The following is a 20,324-nucleotide window of genomic DNA, read 5'->3' as shown; positions in this document are numbered from 1 at the left end:
CTCCAGAGCACTCCACCATCCCTAGCTGTTTAAATTCTGCACACGCATTTACCCTGTCTATATGCGCCTGCTCCTTCCTGTGGGACCTTGACAGGCGCAGTCTCCAACCGGTTGTTCAGCCTATCAGTGCTCCTTCTCATCAACCACGAATGTGGTTGACCACTAAAGTCCTCATTCAAGAAATGGATGTGAACATTGGAAGTTCAAGCCTAAGGCTACTGTCAATTTAATACAAATTACCAGTCACTGTTACCAGGCTTTGGTGACCACTGACGAGTGTAACACATACTAGTGAGTCCAACTGCTTTCACGTTTGGTTAAATGAGTAGGGTGTACCTAGAATATACCTGTGAAGGTTAGAGTTTAACTCAGTTGATCCAGCTTCCCTAGTAAAAATTGAAAGGAAAAGGAAGGAAAAAAATTAGGAAGGAAGGAAGAAACAGAGGGAGGGAGGGAGGAAGGAGGGAAGAAAGGAAAGAGAAAGGAAGGGGAAAGAGGGCAGGAGGAAGAAAGAAACAAGGAAAAAAATATGGGGGTAAAGAGTTCTGACCTATGAGTCAGGAAACTGGAAACTCTATCCAGCTTTGCTTAGGACTCACTGTAGGTGGCCTCGGGACCACTGGGTCTCTTTGTCCTGATCTGTGAAACACTGGAATTGGACCAGATCATCTTAAATTCCCTTCCAGTTTTAATAATCTACTAAATTCTAATGAACTACAATTAATGGTGCCTATAAACCAAATGCACTTACAAACAATGCCGGTTCAAAGAAAATTCAGATGTTTTACTAAGTTGGGTAAAAATGTCTCTCCTGACCAAGAAGGCAAATTCTTTTGGAAAAGTGGGCAATCGTTTACATTAATAATGGAGTGGAAACCTAAGGCACTGACCTCAACTCAAAACAAAATTGTTTTTGTTCAGGTTCTTGCCGCGGACCACATTTTATGGATGGACAGTGTGGGGCGACCCACAGGGATCTGCAGCAAAGCCCGAGAAAAGCACGAAGCGAAGCCTTGCAGCCTGGCTACGGGCACAATGCAATATTAGAAATTCCAGTAAAAGTCCGCCAAGAAGGGAGTTCCCACACTTCTCCATGTAGTTTGCCTGGTCTGGCCAATACCATGAAAGCTGTAGGAGGGATATCAAAAGAAGGCCAAAGCAGGAAATGAGCTGTAACTTGACAGAGTCACAAAAGAAAACAGAAAAGCATGAGACATCTCAGGTCCAAAGAAGTTGCTTGGAAAATGTAGTCTGTTTATTCAGAAATGAGGCAGTTGATATTATTAAAAAGGAAGAAAAAAATAAGCTCTATGGCATTTCATGTTGAAAATACCCATTATAAATAGCCAGGTATAAGGACAGGCAATAGACAAAACTGTGGGAAACGAAATTTGCTGGTCAAATGGGGGTTGGGGGTGGGGTGGGGAGAGAAGAAACTTGTTCTTGAGAGCCTGATGGTTATTAGGGGCAAGGTGGGGCTGAACACCTGCACCAGAACCCGGGAAGAGCTCAGCAGCCTCAGAGAAGAAGTTGGAAGACTATGGGGAAAAAGACAGAGGTTGAACCATCTGCATTTGCAAAATGGCTTTAATTGGCAAAATGACTTGCCAAGTAACTGGTCAGTTGGTAGTAGGTGTCTTGCAAACTGTTCAGGAGGACGGTCAAGTCACAGAATCGGGACATGGGAAGCAAGAGTGATACATTGGCGGTGTTTGTAGTTGGGTGGAAGGTAGGATAAGAATGGGGAGAGGTAGCCCTGGCCAGTTTGGCGCAGCGGTTAGAGCGTCGGCCTGCGGTCCGGAGAGACCCGGGTTCGGTTCCCGCTAAGGGCACGTACTTCGGTTGCAGTTTGTCCCCGGCCCTGGTTGGTCGTGCAGGTGGCAGCCACTCGATGTGTCCCTTTCACATCGATGTTTCTCTCTCTCTCTCCCTTCCTCTCTCTCCCTCCCACTCTATCTGTACAAAAAATGGAAAAATATCCTCGGGTGAGGATAAAAAAAAAAAAAAAAAAAAAGAATGGGGAGAGGTAGCCCATTTGAATAATTTGCTGACCTTGGAACACGTGTTCCAGAACTGCACTGTCCACTATGGAAGTCACCAGCCACATGGAGTTACTGAACATCTGAAATGTGCTCACATTCGCATGTGCTGTAAGTGGAAAACACACAAATTTTTATGACTAGGCACAAAAAAATGGAATTCTCTCATTAATCATTTTTTATATTGATTATATGCATAAATAATATTTTTAGCTATGTTGAATCAAATAAATTATTAAAATTAATTCCACTTGTCTTTTTATTTATTTTTAATTTATTTTTTTATTGCTATTCAGAGAGAGAAAGAGATAGAGATGGGGGGAGAGAGAGAGAGAGAAACACTGATCGGCTGTCTCTGGCATGTGCCCCAACCTGGGATCAAACCTGAAACCTGGGTTTGTGCCCTGACCGGGAATCAAACCCACCACCTTTTGGTGTATAGGACAACACTCTAACTAACTAAACTGCACCAGCCAGACTTATTTTTAGTATAGTTACTAGAAAATCTCAAATCACTTACGTGGCTCACATTATATTTCTACTGGAAGGAGCTTTGGTGGAAAGTCCCTGGTGGTCTCTCCAGGCTTCTATGATACTCAGATATTGGGGGAAGACCTGACTTTGCTGTCATGGTCTTTCACATCTCAAACACAGCCTAGTATGTGACTAACCACACCGAGACCCAACAGCTGCTGTATCCACACAACTCACACCCACTTGGGAATATATACTTAGTTAGAAGAACAGCCACCACCGCCTCTTCACATATACACCCACTTACCATATACGGACACAAGCATATTTGTACATGTCAGAATAATATCCATAAATAGGGAAGGCATATTAGCAGAATCATTCCTTCCAGTGAGATTTACATTTCTACTGTCAACCTTAATCATTGTTTGAACTACAGAGAGTCATTAGTGCTCGTTAATAAGAAAAGGTTCTTTGACATTCAAAAGAGAGCTTGAACTTCATGTCTTCCATTTCCTAACAAGCAACCAGTCACTGAGAGGTGATCTAGCATAAGTCTTCTGCCTAGAATTGAGAGTCCCAGAGAGTAAAAACCAAGCTCTTGCCTGGTTGTGGAATGAAAACTTGTAGTGCAATCTACCAACCACCACAATAGGGTTTATGTTCTCTTAGCTGTCTTCTCTAGACTTCCGCTCTCTCTAGACCCTAAGAACCAGCCTTCCAGCCTTGTCAATTCACTGGAACCTACCACCTGGCACACCTATCTATCAGCACCTACTAAGTGCATCAAACTCCTGGTCTAAACACTATCTGGTCTGTCCGTGATGACACAATCATTTTACATAATAATACAATTCAGATCTCACTTAAGTAGACAAAGAATTTCCTTCACAAGCAAACTTCAAAGAACTCTGCCTTTCGAGGCTAGTCTCCTTTATGGAAAGACTTTGGTCCCTATATGGGACACCTGCACTTTTAGACTATCAAGAATTCATCCTTCCTGCATTCGGTAAAAGAACTCCATTTTCTATGGGAGAAACATCTCGTTTCTACTCTAGTCCATGTGGTTTGGGTGGGATTATGACTATTCTCCCCCATTTCTCCCGGAACAGCACACAACCTAGGCCTGGCCAGTTACCATGTTTTATTCCCCTGGAAATTCCAATAGAAAAAATAAAGGAGCAACATCTGTAATACTTTCAACAATGAAGATAAATTAAAAAAAAGAAAACTAAAAAAAGTTAAAATAAAAAACCATGCATACGACAATGGTTCAGAGATGGTTAATGAATGAAACTAGACCAAGGACTTTTTCTGGTACTTTGTTGGAACTACAGGCAAAGAAAACCTTAGTTTTATCTGCATTTGAGGCTGATAGGATGTAAGCCTGGAACTTCAAGGACCTGCTACATAGAAAGACCCTGCTTAAGAGGGTGGCAGAGGAGAAGGAGAAGCCAATTTCATGGACACTGTTTGAGGCCCTGGTACAGCTAATAAACTTTCCAGTTTGGTGAGCTAATAAAATGTCCATTTTTGCTTAAATGACTTTGAATTTGCTTGAAACTCTAACAGCACTCATCAAATATTTAGCCACCACATGGATAACCTATATTTTTCCTATACCTCAAGGAGCAGATAGATTCTCATGAAATCTCCCTTGTTAATGTAAACTCACCCTGAATTTTCCTTTTATTTTTGTCCTTTTCGATAAATAGTCTGCAGGGCACATTCCCATTATTAGAACTTGCCTTGGAGATCTGGTTCATCCACAATCCAGTGAATTCAAAGGTTACTTCAATATTTCATGCTGAGTTACTGACAATACTTGACATCAAGTCATCCTTGCGGCTCATTTGGATTATGTCCCAGCTCTGAACTCTTGGCTTCTGTATGGATCCTGAGACCCAGCTGCCGATGTGCATTCCAGCTTTGACTGGTATCCAAATGCATCCCTATGTTTCTGACCATCTCTTGTAGTAACTGCCCCAAGCCCCAGCCACTTCAGCATCTGGGGTCTCCCTGAGTAGTCCACTCTGGGAGCTGTGTAGATGGGCCCCTAGTATGTTTGGGAAACTTCTCTAAGGGCAACAATCCACATGGCTTAAAATAATCAACTTCCAATACTGCCGTGGTCTGAGTATTACCATTTGCTGGATTTGCCTGATGCCAGCTACTTGTTATAACCTCAATTTATGGACTAATCTTTCCATCATGTACCTATTATGTTTCTGCAAAACCAACCTATCCTGATGGATAAATTTGTCTTCAGATCTCAGCCACTGCTCACCCGATGGGGTTCAGGACGAGCCTCCCCTAAATGTGCCACTTCGGCATGTGGATTATTTTAAGCTGAAGGCAATCAAGACCCAGCAGACTCAAGAAAAATTTTTATCTCTCCCTTAATAACCTAAAAGAATTTAGACAGGGGGCCCAGAAAGAGAGCTACTACCAGAAATAACTTCTTATCTAAATGACCTGTCTGTATGGCAGGACAAACATTAGTTATTAAACATCTGCTCTTCTTATCATCCCATGAATTACCCTCCTTCCCTTTGAAGCCCCAGGCCCCTGTCTTGTTCCTTAGCTCAAAATGGCATAGAAGGCTCAACTGTCTGACTTGTCCTTGGGTCTCATTATCTTTGTGTGGCCCCCATAAATACATAAATAAATTTGTTTTTCTCCTGTTAATCTGTCTCATGTCAATTTTATCATTAGACCGGCCCAAGAACCTAGAAGGATACAGGAAAAATTTCTCTCCCTACACACCAAACTCCAATTAAGCTTTCCAAATATCCCAACCTAAGCCTAACACCATAAAAACATTATGCTTCTCTACCTATATTTTAGCATCTTTATACCATCACTGTTATCATGCTGACATATCTTTATGATACACCTATGTTCACGTCCACGTGGATAGTGAAAAACCAGTGGACTGAGTCCAAACATCTGTATTCCAATCTCGGTTTTGTCATATACCATGGTGTGACTTCATGCACAAAAAAAAATCTCTTTCATAACCTCTCCCGTTTTTATTTTTTTTATCGATAAGCCCTATCGGCTAGATGCTGTGGGACTGGCTAACAATGCATGTGGAAGCTGCACACTTTGAAATATCATGTGAATACGTTATTGCTATGACATCTTATCACTAGCCAGAACGGTCACCTCCCACTTCTTTTTAACCACAAACAGCCATACATGTTGTAGATGGTCGGTGAACACTTGTCTGTTCATAAATACGTATGCAAATATGCCTTCAGAAAGCCACTTGTGCAGCGGAAGGGAAGTGTTCGCCAGTGAACCGCATGAGAGGTGAGGGAAGATAGTGATGCTGAGAAAAAAGAAGAGTTGGAAAAACACGGGTTGCGAATGAGAACGGAAGTGTTGGGAAAACACGGGTGACAAATAAGAACGGAAGTGTTGGGCAGCGTGCAAAGGCAAGAGAGTGAGAGAACCAGGGGAAACGGGGCGAGCAAGATGGAAGATGACACGGCAGTGACACGAAGTAGGAGAGAAAGGACAGCAGGGAACCTGTGACAGAGCAGAGAAGGCATCCATCGACCTTACGCCACAGCGATCTGCTTGGAAAATAGCCGGGGACTGAGTGGAAATGCGCTCCTTGCCCCAGTGTCTCTCAGTGAGGTAGGAAGGCACCATTTCAAAGGCCATGTGAAATGGCCTTCAGGAAAGCCCTCCAGCCCAGAGCAGAGTCAGCGGCTGAACCTCCTCCCAGGAGGCACATGCCAACAACACCCTCTCTGGAAAGATGTGGGCACAGCAACTGGACAAACAAGAAAGCAACATGTTGAACAGCAGCACAGGAAATGAGAGGTGGAGTAATGGGGCAGACCCGTTGCCAAACCTATGAAAATGTCACCCAATTTGACACAATCTCACTGTGGCTGCTTTTCTTCACTGAAATACCTAATGATCTGGACTGAATTAACTGTTAAGTCCAACTGAACTAACTACCTGGACATACTTAAAAAAAATAGACTGGAATTTTCTAGCAGAAGTAAGGGGCCTCTTTCTAGGACACGCAGTGGGAATTCCGACACGGAGACAGGCTTCAACTCTCCCGAGGCCACTTAAGGACGATTATTGTGCTAACATCTGCGGTCCCCAGCTGATCTCAGCCACCTCTAGGGATGAAAAAGAGGACAGAGGTAATGCAGCAAATGGATTTCTGATTAGAGGGAGAATTCCCGAAGAATGAGGCAGTCAAAGAGAAACAGAGAGTCTACTGAAATGGGCCTCATCTCCTCCAAGGGGCACCTCCATGACACAAGGCACTGCCGTTGTAGTACAGAGAGGAGAAATAACAGAATTAATCGAAACAGCTGGAGTAACAGAAGTTGTTGCAGTAAGATGAGGAATGGTGGTCTCGGGACTCGATGGAGAAACACCAGTGTCTAATACGCGGTGCAGGGCTACGCAGGAAGCTGTAGCACGGTAGCCAGAGGCTGGAGCTCAGGAGTCAGACCTCCCAAGTTTGGATCCTTGGCTCCACCCTGCTCCATGGATTTGGGCAAGTTCATTACTTTTTCTATGTCTCAGTGTTGCTACCTATAAAATGCAGATGGTAAGAGCACCCCTTTCCTAGAACTGTTATATGGAGTGAATGAGAAAATGCTTCTAAAGGGTTGAACACAGGACCTACACTATTGAGTGCTCAATACCTGTTACTAGAAATAGCAGGATAGGTTGGGGGAGGGGCAGCACTGCAAAGAAGTCTATCCCAGGTAAGGGACACAAAATAAAGAGACCACCACCCCTGTCACCAGAAGTCCCATCCATGCCCTGAAATCTGTGAACACATCCACAGGAGACACCTTTCAACTTCAGATAAAGAACGGGTGTTCCTTCCATTCTCCCACTTCCTCTCCAAGTCCCATAGCCTCAGAGTCCATAATTGCAAATAAAACTCAGTTGGGGTGGCAGGAGGTAAAGGTGGTGGCTGTTAACATCCTCTGGGCGCACACCTATCTAAGACAGGACTTCAGTGATGATGAGAGCATGCCTGAGGAGCTGTCAAGTGAAATATAAAGGTGTTCTCAATTTTAGTTAAATTTCTCCAACACTGTAACATGCCAGGCAGTGTGCTACCAACCAGGTCCATGCGGTCCATGAAGCCCAGCAGAGGAGGCAGACATTAAACAAATAATTATGAACAACTCTGATAATTATAAACAATTGATAACAGTAATTTGTACGCAGAGCCCTGGGAGTGTAGAGGGGAGGTGGGGAAGGCTTGGGGATCTGTAGGAGAAAACTGAGTTCTGATTCGAAGTGTAAGGAGGAAATTGACAGAAGATGGGATGGGCAAGATCTGACTTAGGCTACAGAAAGATGGCTGGTCACCTGGCTGCTAAATGAATTAGAGGTGCAACAGCCATAGTCAAGAAAGGAGTTTGGGGATGATGCCAATCATTCAGAAAAGAGACAGTGAGGGCTAATGACAGCAATGACAAGAAGGTTAGGAGAGGGTGGCAGAATCAAGGTTACATAATTCTAAATAAAATGGTGCTAAAATTAAACTGGTGTAAAAAGGTTACTGGGTATTTTTTTTTTACAAAGTAAAACCTTGTCAGTTCAACATAATTATATAGAAGCATGCCACAATTAACTAAATATGAATTACAGATTTTTTTCAAAGAATATGACTAAATTCTTAGGGTTTTTTGACTCTATGAAGATTTTAAATACCTTTAAACTTCCCTGTTCTTAATTAGCAGCATCAGTGGTTCTGCAAACAATGAAAGTGAGGTTCTTAGAAATAATTTTTTTTTTTCTGAAGTGGATTGAACCTTTTTCTCTTCTGATTTTGTTCCCACGATCCTGGATACCAAAGACTGATCTCTACCCACAACCAATTCCTCTTTTGTTCGAGTAGGAAGTCATAATGCTGGCATCAGGCTGACTGTCCAGGAAACTGGTCTGAGAGGCCTGTACAGTCTCCCACATAGAAGACAGGCTGGCTGGTACTCCTCCCCACCAATCAGAAGTATCAAGCTGGGTGATGGTGGTCCATCAACAACACAACGATAGAAAATAACATGTTTAAAGTTAAAAACAGACATCGGCCATAATTTTCCTGAGTCTCAGGATTCTCTGGGGTGACTCAATTTGTTTTTCAAAACTTCTATCAGTGTTCAATGATAAAAATCAGTTCAATCCCAAGACAAGCTATCACAACACTCTCTTTTAGAGAAAAAAAAATTATTTTGTTTATTAAAGTACTAATTTAGTTTAAATACTTAGTTATCATAGTTTGTCTAAAATTCATACTAAATGCACTATTTATTTTCCAAATACTTGTGCATTTCTTATATCATTAACCTCATGAGTCGTAAAAAATTTACTTACTATGAAAAAAATTTAGACTCAATTCTTACAATCACATGGACTAGAAATGAAGTGCAAAGGAAAGAATTCCTTATTCCAGATTCCCTAAAGATGTAAAACGGGGCTGGCTTCCATAAGTTTTCTGAGTTTAAGAGATGGGAAGGGTCAGTTTTACAAACATTCATATTATACAAAACTTCCTTAATACTTGCAAGTTAAGAGAACGAAATGATTCTGGAAGTCTCAAGAAGGAACACGTTTCATACCTAGGCAGCCTCCTTGCAGGAATACTTGGAGAGCTCATCATCACAGCTTTTGAGGGTCAATTTCTAGTCTATTCAACTCATCATGCAGTAGATGGGATCAGAATCTTCCCCAAAACATTACCCCACTGAGCTCCACACCAGTTTAACCAATGAGGTATTAGATGTTTATCACCAAATGTCTCACAGTTTTCTCCATCTTAACCAGCTCCAAACTCAGCTCTATTTCCCTGTGTACTCTACTCCTTCTCCATGGTCACCTTTAAAAAGGAAAGAGAGAAAGCAAAAAATGGAAAACCTGTTTGAGAAAATAATGACGGAAAACTTCTCTAACTTGGTGAAGGAAACAGACATACAAGTCCATGAAGCACAGAGAGTCCCAAACAAGATAAACCCAAAGAGATCCACACCAAGACGCATCATCATCATCAAAATGCAAAAGGTTAAAAACAAAGAGAGAATCTTAAAAGCAGCAAGAGAAAAGCAGTCCGTTACCTACAAAGGAGCTGCTTTAAGGCTCTCAGCTGATTTCTTAAAAGAAACTTTGCAGGCCAGAAAGGAGCGGCAAGAGATATTCAAAGTGATAAAAAGCAACCACCTACAACCAAGATTACTCTATCCCGCAAAACTATCATTTAGAATTGTTGGTCATATAAAGAGTTTCCCTGACAAGAAAAAGCTAAAGGAGTTCATCACCACCAGACCAGTCTTATATGAAATGCTGACGGATCTTCTTGAAGAAGAACAAAAATATGAACAATAAAATGGCAATAAATACATATCTATCAACAGTTGAATCTGCAAACAAAATGAGCATGGAGAACAGAAACAGACTCATAGACACAGAGAACTTTTTGTAGGTTGACAGATGGGAGGGGGATGAGTAAAAAAGGTGAAGGAATTAAGAAGTACAAATTGGTTGTTAGACTGATGAACCTCAAAGGGAAGGGAGATGGGGGACAGGAAGACATAAACCAAAGAACTTCTATGCATATATGCATAGCCAATGGACTCTGACAACAGTGTGGGGAAGGCAGGAGAGGAGTGGGAATGGGGAGGAGGGGGTCAATGGGGAATAAAAGAGGAGACATCTGTAATACATTCAACAATAAAGATAAATTTAAAAATTGAAAAAAAAAAAAGGCCTTCCTCTTCCTTCTCATGCAGTTAATCACCTTCTACCATGAATTCTACCTCCTCTGTGTCCTCTTCCTCTATCCCCACATTAGTCTTAGTTCTGGCCTCATCCTCCTTCCCCTGGACAAGTATAACAGTCTCCTAATTGAGTCCCTGAGCCCCTAACTCCTGTCATCCACGGTAATCCAGCCTGAACTTGGCTAGAGTCATCCTCCCAAAATACCTGACATGACTTTTCCTTCTGTGCAGCGTGACCACACTTCTGGACCTTCATTTACTATTACCAACATTTTTTGAGTGCTGGTAAGTTCTTTTTTTTTTTTTTTCATATTGAAAAAATGACTTTCTAGTTTTATATATCTATACATACACTTTTTCTGGAATTCAACTTTTGAGGATTTGGACTGCAATACTTATAAATATAACAAACAATGATAACGTTTGAGATAAGGTGAGGCTAAAAATGTCAGTTACACTATACATAGTGAGACTTTCTAATAAATATGCATCTATATCTGATATGCATAAAGGCATGATAGTATTGAACATTCAACAATGAGTACTTTGTATAAAACCTTTTGTAAGCACTGAAATTAATAAAGCCATTATAAGTTAAGGAGAAAGTGAGTGGGCAGAGGAGGGGAAAAAAAAAGCGATTATTCTTAGTTCTTTAGAAATGCAAATAAGAACACTGCCTGAACAGCATTACCTGACTGATTAAAATGGTAATCATTTAACAGGTATTTATTTAGAAACCTGTTCCAATTCCTTAATTGAAAAAAATGTCTTAAATTCAGCACAACCCTATTTGCAAAGTGGTAATAAAGCAAATTTCCACGGAGAAAGTCGCAGGTACCAAATATCGTAATACGGTCTATAAGTAGGAGATAATTCTTACCAGTTTTCCAAACTTAAGCGGTAAAATAAAGAGCCTCAGGGCCTGGCCGCCAATGAGACCCCCTGACAACTGGAAGGTGTGGCTGGGGAAGGAAACATAATAGTTCAAAAGGCTTCTTTCGGACAATAGGAATCACTGTTACTCTGATAAATTGGAGAGGGCCCGGCAGCCCTAAGGGCATTTAAGTTCATGTTAAAAACCTGGACAGGAGCCCAAGTCTAAAATGCCTAATTTTAGGCCCCCCCACCACACAGAAACCTTTGCACAAGCAGACTGTGAGGCTCAAAGGGTAGATTCTGACATCTAGCACATGTGGGTGAAAATACCAGCTTCATCTCTTACTAGAAATGTAACTTGGGACAAACCAATGATTCTTTCTGCCTCAGTTACCCTGATGTAATAGTAGGATCCCTAACCGTGAGTGTCTCGGTCAGTTTGGGCCACTAGACTGGGGGCTGAAACAACACAGATCTATTCCTTACAGTTCTGGATGCTGGGAGTTCAAGGTCAAGGGGCCAGCAGACCTGGTGTCTGGTGAGAGCCCACTTCCTGTTGTGCAGATGGCCTTGTTCTCATTGAGACCTCACAGGGTGGAGGGCACAGAGCCCTCTGGGGGCTCATTTATGACACTGCTAATCCCATTAACAAAGTAGCTGTACTAATGATTTTCCAAAGACCCCACATACTACCTTCACCACATTGGGGGGCAGGGTTTCAACACATGAATTTCAGGGGGACACAAACACGGTAAGGAACTCACAGAGTTTAAAGGAGATCAGATAGGTCACGTGCTTAGGGAGCATCTGAACCCCTGAACTGTAGCAAACTATTCTTGTAATGATCAAGGCAGCAAGTAACAAGTGATTTAATATTCTCTGAAGATTGTCTGAATCCATTTTTCAGATTTAGGTATGTTTAACTAAGTAACATTTTCATCTAAATTATATACCCTTTATGAAATCGTTCACTGTCGTTGGAATGTTGGAAGGTAATTTGAAAACAGCAGTGATTTAGGAAGCAAAGACTTGGGTTTTCCTCTGAGGTTAATCACTTGCTAGCTGTGTGGGCTTAGGAAAAATCACTTAACCTCACTGAAACCCTTTGTTTTCTTTTGTATTCTGTGTTTTGTGAGACTTCAAGAAGCTACAAACCCTACTCAAGCCACCAGGTTATCGAAAGGAGTTTGGAAAGGATTTCAAATAATTCTCAGCATCAGTCATAGGATTCTTGGATCTCATTATGACCCATTCTTATAAAGAGGGGGGAAAAGACTCAGTTTTCCTGGAATCCAGGTGACCTTCAATACAGACCATACTCTAATCCTGTTAGGTCTAGAAATCCTGACTTGGCTAAGCTGAGAGTTAAAGAGATCTTGTAAAAGCTTTTTTTTTTTTAATTAGGCAATACCTCAATCCCCACCTGGCTATTTACATGCACGGATTTACAGAAGTGGAACTACCTAGAAAAACAATCTTATTGAAATTAAAGATTTAAATAAGGCTTGGTGATGGCTGGCAGGAATCCAAAAGAACCAAGCTGCCGTGAGGGATGGCAAGGTGTCATGAGAAAAGAAACTGGATTCCCCAGGGTGGACTAGGCCAGGGACCCAGAACGATGCATGTGAGTGGTAACTGTAAGAACGTGTAACAGTGGATCCCAACATTCACTGAGACCCAACCCTGCTGTGTGTCCCTGGGAAAAGATTAGGTATGAGAACAGGAAACACTGTATTGCTGGTTTCTGAAACACTTCTAAAGCAATTGTAGGGCACCTTTTGATCAAGTAGTACAAAGAATGCATATTCGTCTCACTTTACATGTATAATAATGTGGATTTGCAGTATCAAAGGCCCTTCTGTTTTATGATCCAAGGCACAACGCAGGTGTCCTGGAGACGGGTCATTCGTCAGGATATATTCAGATTAGCACCTCAGTGGAACGGTTGGCGCTGGAGGCTGGCAGAACTCAGGTTGGGATGCAGAACAAATTCAGGGACACTGACAAGCACCCACTTTTAGTAATAATCAAATGCCCAAAAGCAGTTGGCAGAGGTGAACTGGGCAAAGGATAAATTCCTGCACACAAGGAGATGAAGACTCAGGGACAGATCCAGAGGTTTGTGTGAATGGGAGCCCGTGTGAGCTGGGGGGCTCCTGCAGCCCAGTGCAGCAAGTTCCGGGAGGAAGCACCACAGGGAAGAAGCCGTGCTGTCGTTCGCCCTCGTTTTGGACACTCATCTTCATCGGAGAGGGTAGAAGCCTGAAAACTACACTTTCCATACTTCCTGGTCCACTGGCTCTGGCTGTTTTCCAAATGGGAGGCTCACACTGGGAAACTGGATTGTGAGAGGGAAAAAGGAGCCATTTTCCTCCAGTACCTGGAGGTGCCTTCAGCAGTCAGCACAGTAGCAAGCGGTTCCTTAAGCGACACATGCAGTGGCGGCGGCAGCGTGTGGCAGGGATGGGCTTCCTGATCTCTGCCTAACACCCGCTTCTTCCTGCCCTTCCAGGGAGCTCTGTGACCCACTGAAATATTGAAATATATACAACAGTCCCAATCTTCCTGACTGGTCCTTGACAGGTTCAAAAGCAGAAACAGGTCGGAGGTGTTTCCCTTTAAACAGAGGTCATCGGTCAAGGGACAAATGCCTTGAAAGAGAGCTGGCTGGGTTGAATAGAGCACAAGACTTGGAGTCAGAAAGACACACAGCTCAGTCTTAGATCCTCCCATTCCCAAACAGGAACATGCCCAAATCCATGGAAAGTGCAGGCTACAGAGAAAACAGGACCAAATAGGATATAAAACAGAAGTGGTCTCAGCCAATTACGCCACTCATAAGCCCCAATAGTGAGGTCACCTATCACCCTTGGAAGGCTTGGTTTCCTCACCAGAGAATGGGTACGATCGAGGACAAATTTTACAAGTCAAACATTTTAACAACTGATTTAAAAAATAAGGTCAACCAGTGAATTGGATACTAAATTTAAGCAATCGAGAAGTTTAGAGAGCGTGGTAGTTGATGAGCAGTCCTAGGAGTAATACAAGCCTGTATCTCACCATGGTTGTGATGACGAAGGGCAGTATTTACTGTTTGTTCACTGCCTACTATGAATGACATATGATGTTAAGAGTTTTGTTTACATTACTTATAATCCTCTCAAAAAGCCCATTTTCAGATGCCAACACTAAAGGCTTAGAGACATTAAATAATTAGTTCAAGGCTCCACAAGCAGCAAAGTTCACACATTGCAGGAGACAACTGCCTTAGAAATGTCAGTGAGTCCGCCGGCCTCCGGTAGTTCTGGGGTGTCCAGCTTGAGGTTCCCCGTGACTCCGTGAAGCACAAACAGCTTTAGCACAGCGTGAGTTCCAGTTCATATTCACTGTGCTCCTGATCGAATCCCAAGACGGACTGAATTCTCGCCATTTTATCAGTCTAGCAAGAAAACTGAGTGTTATTCTCATTTACATTTCTAAAGCAACATAAAAATATCTCCTTTTAAAAGGTACCCACTCACTTTCTCCTTCCATGCTAAGGCATGTCGCAATTTCAAAGCCTGACGGGAGAGTTCCTGCAAAACATTTCACTGACTAAAAGTTGTACATATTCACCGTTCTGATGCTAGGTCACAAACAAATTAACTCTGCTTGCAGATCAATTGCAGATTGATGTCTTTAGGGCTGACAACGTGTACACATGGATTTCGAACTCTATTAGTAATTTCAAGGCTTTAGGGTATTTAGCATTAAAAATTCCAACTTCATCCTCAGACATCAGTGAAATACACGCATTGTCACCAGTATTAACAATCAAGCCCAAAGTTAACTCCTTTATTTTTAAAAATTGCTCTTTTATTCTTTGCCAAAATTGGATCATTTCAATTAATTCTTATAATCACACTGATTTCCAATTAATTCATTTCTTGATTTGAAGTAATGAATTTCAACTTAGTGCTCTGACAGAATTAAAGCAACTTGGTAATTGTGTTATGGTTTTAATTCATGTTATCACATGTGAACCTCAGGTGACTGCATTTACATTAAGAGTATGCATTTCATATTTAATGTATTCAACTTTTAGGCCCTGGTGGGTAGCTCAGTTGGTTAGAGCATCATCCCGATACACCAAGGTATTAGTTTCGATTCCTGGTCAGGGCACAAGAATCAAGCAATGAATGCATAAATAAATGAAACAACAAACTGATGCCCCCCCCCCCCACTCCCCCAAATAAATTTAAAAAAAATTTTAAATATTCAACTTTTGGTATTTAATTCAGATTTCCTGTGTTTTATACAAAAGCTTGCCATTTTTGCTCTGCTGTTTAAAAATGTTTAGAGGCTTCCCATGGAATCAAGTCCTACCAAAGGAAAAAGAAAAAAAGAAGATCACCTTCCCTGGAAAACTGGTTCTTTCTTGAATTCCTTTCTCCCTTTCCTTATCCCTTTGTCCTTCCTTTCTTAAAATGACATACAAAAATGAACCAAATAAGATAGTGTTAAGAAAGCAAAGGAAAGAAGATAAAGTGACATAAGAAATTGGAAAAATAAAAATAAAATGCAGAACCACTGTGAGTGCCCAGAGATCTTTTATACATGCTAGTGGTAATTACAAATTTGACTCTGCGTTTCCCAAAAACCCTGGCAAAGGGAGGAAAATGCTACCATTTATGCGATTCATCATTCCTACAAGATGCTTTTTGTTTGTTTGTTTTTAAATGAGAAGCAACGCACAACAGTTACTCTGTAGAGGAGAAACAGAATCTTAAACCAAGGTGTTCTTGTTAAAGAGAAACAGGGCAGCAGGGACGTATGGACAGCCCATGGGACAAGGAGATGGGTCAAGGACAGGAGGAAGCCACAGGTAAAAAGAAAAAGGGATATAAAATAAACTTTTTCTCCACTCAGAGTCTGGGGTTATTATCCTGAGAAATCTTCAAAGAAAGAGTCTGTATATATTGGGACTTTCCTCCACTTACTTATCTCCTACCCAAACACTGTACATTCTGGAACTAGAAATTGATAGAAAAAATTCTTAGAAAGCAGGAACTTTTTAACTGTCATAAACAGCAGGAAGAGAAGAATGGAGACCTGGATTGCCTTTAGGGATCACGTTTAAGCTAAAGAAAACCACCTGTCACTGGAAAGGATCTGATCTTTAACCAAAACAAGACAAAGAGCAAGCATGGGCTATCACTGAAGTCAGGCAATAAGCCATAGTCGGTTGCTTCGAGGGCTTGGGGACAGCACTGGGGTAAGGTACACCAGGTTCACCACCACCCTCGGGCTGATGGTGTTCTACAAAGAGTTTTTGCTAAAAAGTCACCAAAGCCACTGTTTTCATTTCCCTTTCTTCAACCTTCCAAAAAAACAACAACAAACCAACAAACAAAAAATTTAGCTGTCTCCTCCAGAGCCCCAACAAGAAGCAAAAAGACCCAAACAACGACATCAGGTGGGTGTCAGATCATCTGCAAAGAGCTGCCTGCTGACTGCTAAGTTTGTGAGACACTATTCACCAAAGGAGAAGACTCATCGGGTAGGAGCCTCTCCAACCAGGGCCTGATTCACTGCCGGCTTTTCATCCCGACTCAATCCACCCTACATTGACTGCTCTCTCCAATGGACACCCTTAAGGGAAAATGCTAGTCATCTATAACACTTTCAACAATAAAGATAAATTTTTAAAAAAGAAAGAAGGAAATGCTAGTAATGTTTCTCACAAGTCTAAAATCAAGCCCTAGTATTTCTTCTTTTTAAGTCTTACCTTCTAGTTCAGAGAGAATACAGCTCACTGTGTATCTCACTAATAGGGTTCTTCTGTTATTTCGAATTCTCTTTGGGTGACTGTCCTTTAGCTAGATTGTGGGATCCGTAAGAACAGGCCTATAGGTTAACTGTTCCTCACACATAGTTTACGTGCTTAATGAATGTGTGACAAACACGGAGCAACATTATTTAAATACCATAGATAAGCCCAACTGCTACAAAATGAATGAAGTTGGACATTGGTCATATGTTGGTTACTCAGCCTCTATTCCCCCTTCTTAAAAAGCACCAATATCCTTGGAAGACTTAACCTTCCTCCACTGTATGTCATCTTCCTAAGTGGTACCTGCCTCCTGTTAGGAAAGATGGACAGCAAGTGGTCACGTGACTTGGCTTGGCCAATCAGATGCCACGCCCAGGACTTTTGAGCAGCATATAGGAAGAGGAAATGGTTGGTCGTTACCTATGATGCAGAAATATACTGATCATTTCTTCCTGTGGTTGGCCACTGTTCCACTTCCGAGCTCAACAAGAACTCCCTAAGTTCTTTATCTGGAAGGTCTGTTCACTGGCATTTTCTTCTTAATTCTCTGAGCCTGTATATTGTAGCTGCTCCAAAATTACCTTTGAGTATGTTAGCAAGTTCGTTTCTGATGTTGTAGCAAAGAACACAGACAGATTATAGAAGTAAGGATCCGATTGCATTGGCACATTCAGTTCAATTAAACCAAACAACCAAAGAAGTGGCCAGGGTGGCCTGACAAAACACTTAAATATACATTTTATTGCGCTCTAAATGTCAACTAGAACCTCTCTGTGCCCTGATATCTGGGAAAAAGTGGCTGGAGTCTCTCAATTCTATAGCCTATCAAAACCTGACATTTTTGCTCAGATTTCTGAACTTCCCCAAGCATTGTCTAGTTTTCTGCCATCCTGTGCCTTTTGGGTGTCCATTCTGCACCCTTTCTTGTAAATCACATTTACCCAGACAGGCATGTCAGCCATCTCACCAATACACACGCACACACACATACTTATGCACATAAAATAGTTGTAGTACAGTAGGAGGCAGTGTGGTTATATGAACCTCTTGGGGCCTTGGTTACCACACATCGTAAAATGAATATAATAATGGCACATGCCTCAGAGGATTGTTTTAAAAATTCAGTGGGATAATGCATGTTAAGTTTATGCTCATGATATCCTCAAATATAGTAAATATCCAACACTCCATTCCTACCCAAACTAGAAAGTTTTACCGAAGAGCTGGGTCCTGGGCAAGATCAGCACACACATCACACACATTTCAAACAAACCAACAAGTAAAGATAAGCAACCTGACCACTCTCAAAGTCCCTTACAGCCACCATGACACTGGACATTTCCCCCTTTTCCAAGCAGAGCCCAGACTCTCTGAATCGTGTCTCTTCTCCGACCTACTCCTTCCTCTGTTCACTCATCTTCCTATCTTGAACACATGTAAAAAATGCCTCTTTTGCCCTGGCCGGTTTAGCTCAGCAGTTGGAGCATCAGCCTGTGGTCCAGCGAGACCCAGGTTCGGTTCCCGCTAAGGGCACGTGCCTCGGTTGCAGTTTGTCCCCGGCCCTGGTTGGTTGTGGGGTGGCAGCCACTCGATGTGTCCCTTTGACGTCGATGTTTCTCTCTCTCTCTCTCTTCCTCTCCCTCCCTCCCATTCTATCTGAACAAAAAAAGGAAAAATGTCCTCGGGTGAGGATAAAAAAAAAAAAATGCCTCTTTTGTGCCAGGGATTTAGGCCCTTCAGCTTGCCCTTTATTCAGGCATTTTACTAAGTGAAGACATTTTCTTACCAAAAAAAAAAAAAATTATGGTTTCTGCTCTTAAAGTAATAAAATGTACTCTTATCTGGTTATAAACTAGAATACCAGTTTCCAGACCCTGGTCATTTGTATATTACCCCTGTGATACTTTTCACATTCATTGTTATTGAATATTTCTAAATCACATAACATTTGCTTTAAATAGACTTATTTTTCCATTTTAAATAAATGTATTTCCAAAGGAACTTTGTGTCACTACCATAAGTGTGCAAAATAGCATTACTTGTCATGATAAGACGGTTACCTTAAAATAATATTTATTAAAAAATAAAACGATGTTCATATACCACCTAAAATCATTACGTATTACTAGAGATCCACATATCACAATTCGGTAAATGTGAGCTTAAAATACATCCTTTGTCACAGACACCTCCAGATGTTGGACTGAGGAAGAAATGGGGGGAAAGTTTGTGGTATCTGTATGTTACCAATATTGCAGGTAGAGAGGGGGAGGGGTGAGGATGAGCACATGTTGATGGGATCAGGCTAGAAATCTGACAGAGAGGATGGTCCACAGACAAGATTCTGGGGAATGATTATCATCTTGTATCCTGAGCAATACAAGATAAACAGCACCCGACGCTAATGTTCATTTAATTGAATTGTATTCTGCCATTAGAATCCAATGCTGCTATAAATAAATGTTGAAAAGCTGCAAATGTTAGGGATCATACTCTCTGAATTATCCCCAAAGAAGTGCACTGTAACCAACTGACACAGTTTGATGCAGTGTCTAAAAGTTAAAACAATTTCATAACCTATCACCGTCAATAGATATTGTTTACTTTGGCCTTTTTTTTAAATCCTCACCCAAGGATATTTTACCATTTTTTTTTTAAGGGAGAGTGGGAGGGAGGGAAGGATGGAGAGAGAGAGAGAGAAACATCAACGTGAGAGAGACACATTGATTGGTTTCCTTCCACATGACCCCAACCCCAGCCCAAGGCCAGGGATCAGACCCACAACTGAGGTAAGTGCCCTTGACCAGGAATCAAACCTAAGACTCCTCGGTTCATGGGCCAATGCTCTAACCACTGAACCAAACTGGCCAGGACAAACTTTGGTCTTTTGATTAAATAAAATAAAATTGATATTCTCTAGATTCCACTCTGCTTTCTCTGGACAAATAATACCACATACTTTTAAAGGAAAATTAACCATATATCACCAGCTTAAAAATTTGCTTTCAAGTCCTAAGACTCTGAACCAAGTCAGCATGCTGGGTAGACAACACAATCCACGATGCTTCTGTTGAGAATGTAAAATATTTCATTGCTAAGTAGTCGGAGCCTCTTTGCACATCAAGGTGTAACAGAACTCAACTCCATTGGAAATATATGCAGTCACATCAAAGACTGGCTGATCAACAGCCTTTTACTAAATACTCGCCATGTGCTAGGGATTTCGTGCAAGACACTTCCTTAAGGAAGTCCTGGGTTTTGTACATCTTTGGAAGCCTAGTTACATTACACAAGAATTTCTGTAGGGACATTTGACAGTTCCCTTTTGTCACAGCGTTCTACACCATGAAACACAGA

The 20,324-nt window shown here is 41.7% G+C and overlaps 1 protein-coding gene across 2 annotated transcripts in view; it reads right to left on the bottom strand.

Annotated features, from left to right (window-relative positions):
- The window catches only part of HTR4 (5-hydroxytryptamine receptor 4), a 135,103-nt gene that overhangs the window by 82,030 nt on the left and 32,749 nt on the right, over positions 1 to 20,324 (bottom strand). The window lies entirely within an intron of this gene.

Source organism: Molossus molossus, unplaced genomic scaffold (assembly GCF_014108415.1).
Source record: "Molossus molossus isolate mMolMol1 unplaced genomic scaffold, mMolMol1.p scaffold_m16_p_4, whole genome shotgun sequence".
Classification (NCBI taxonomy): Eukaryota; Metazoa; Chordata; class Mammalia; order Chiroptera; family Molossidae; genus Molossus; species Molossus molossus.
This window is presented reverse-complemented; position numbering and strand designations above follow the sequence as displayed.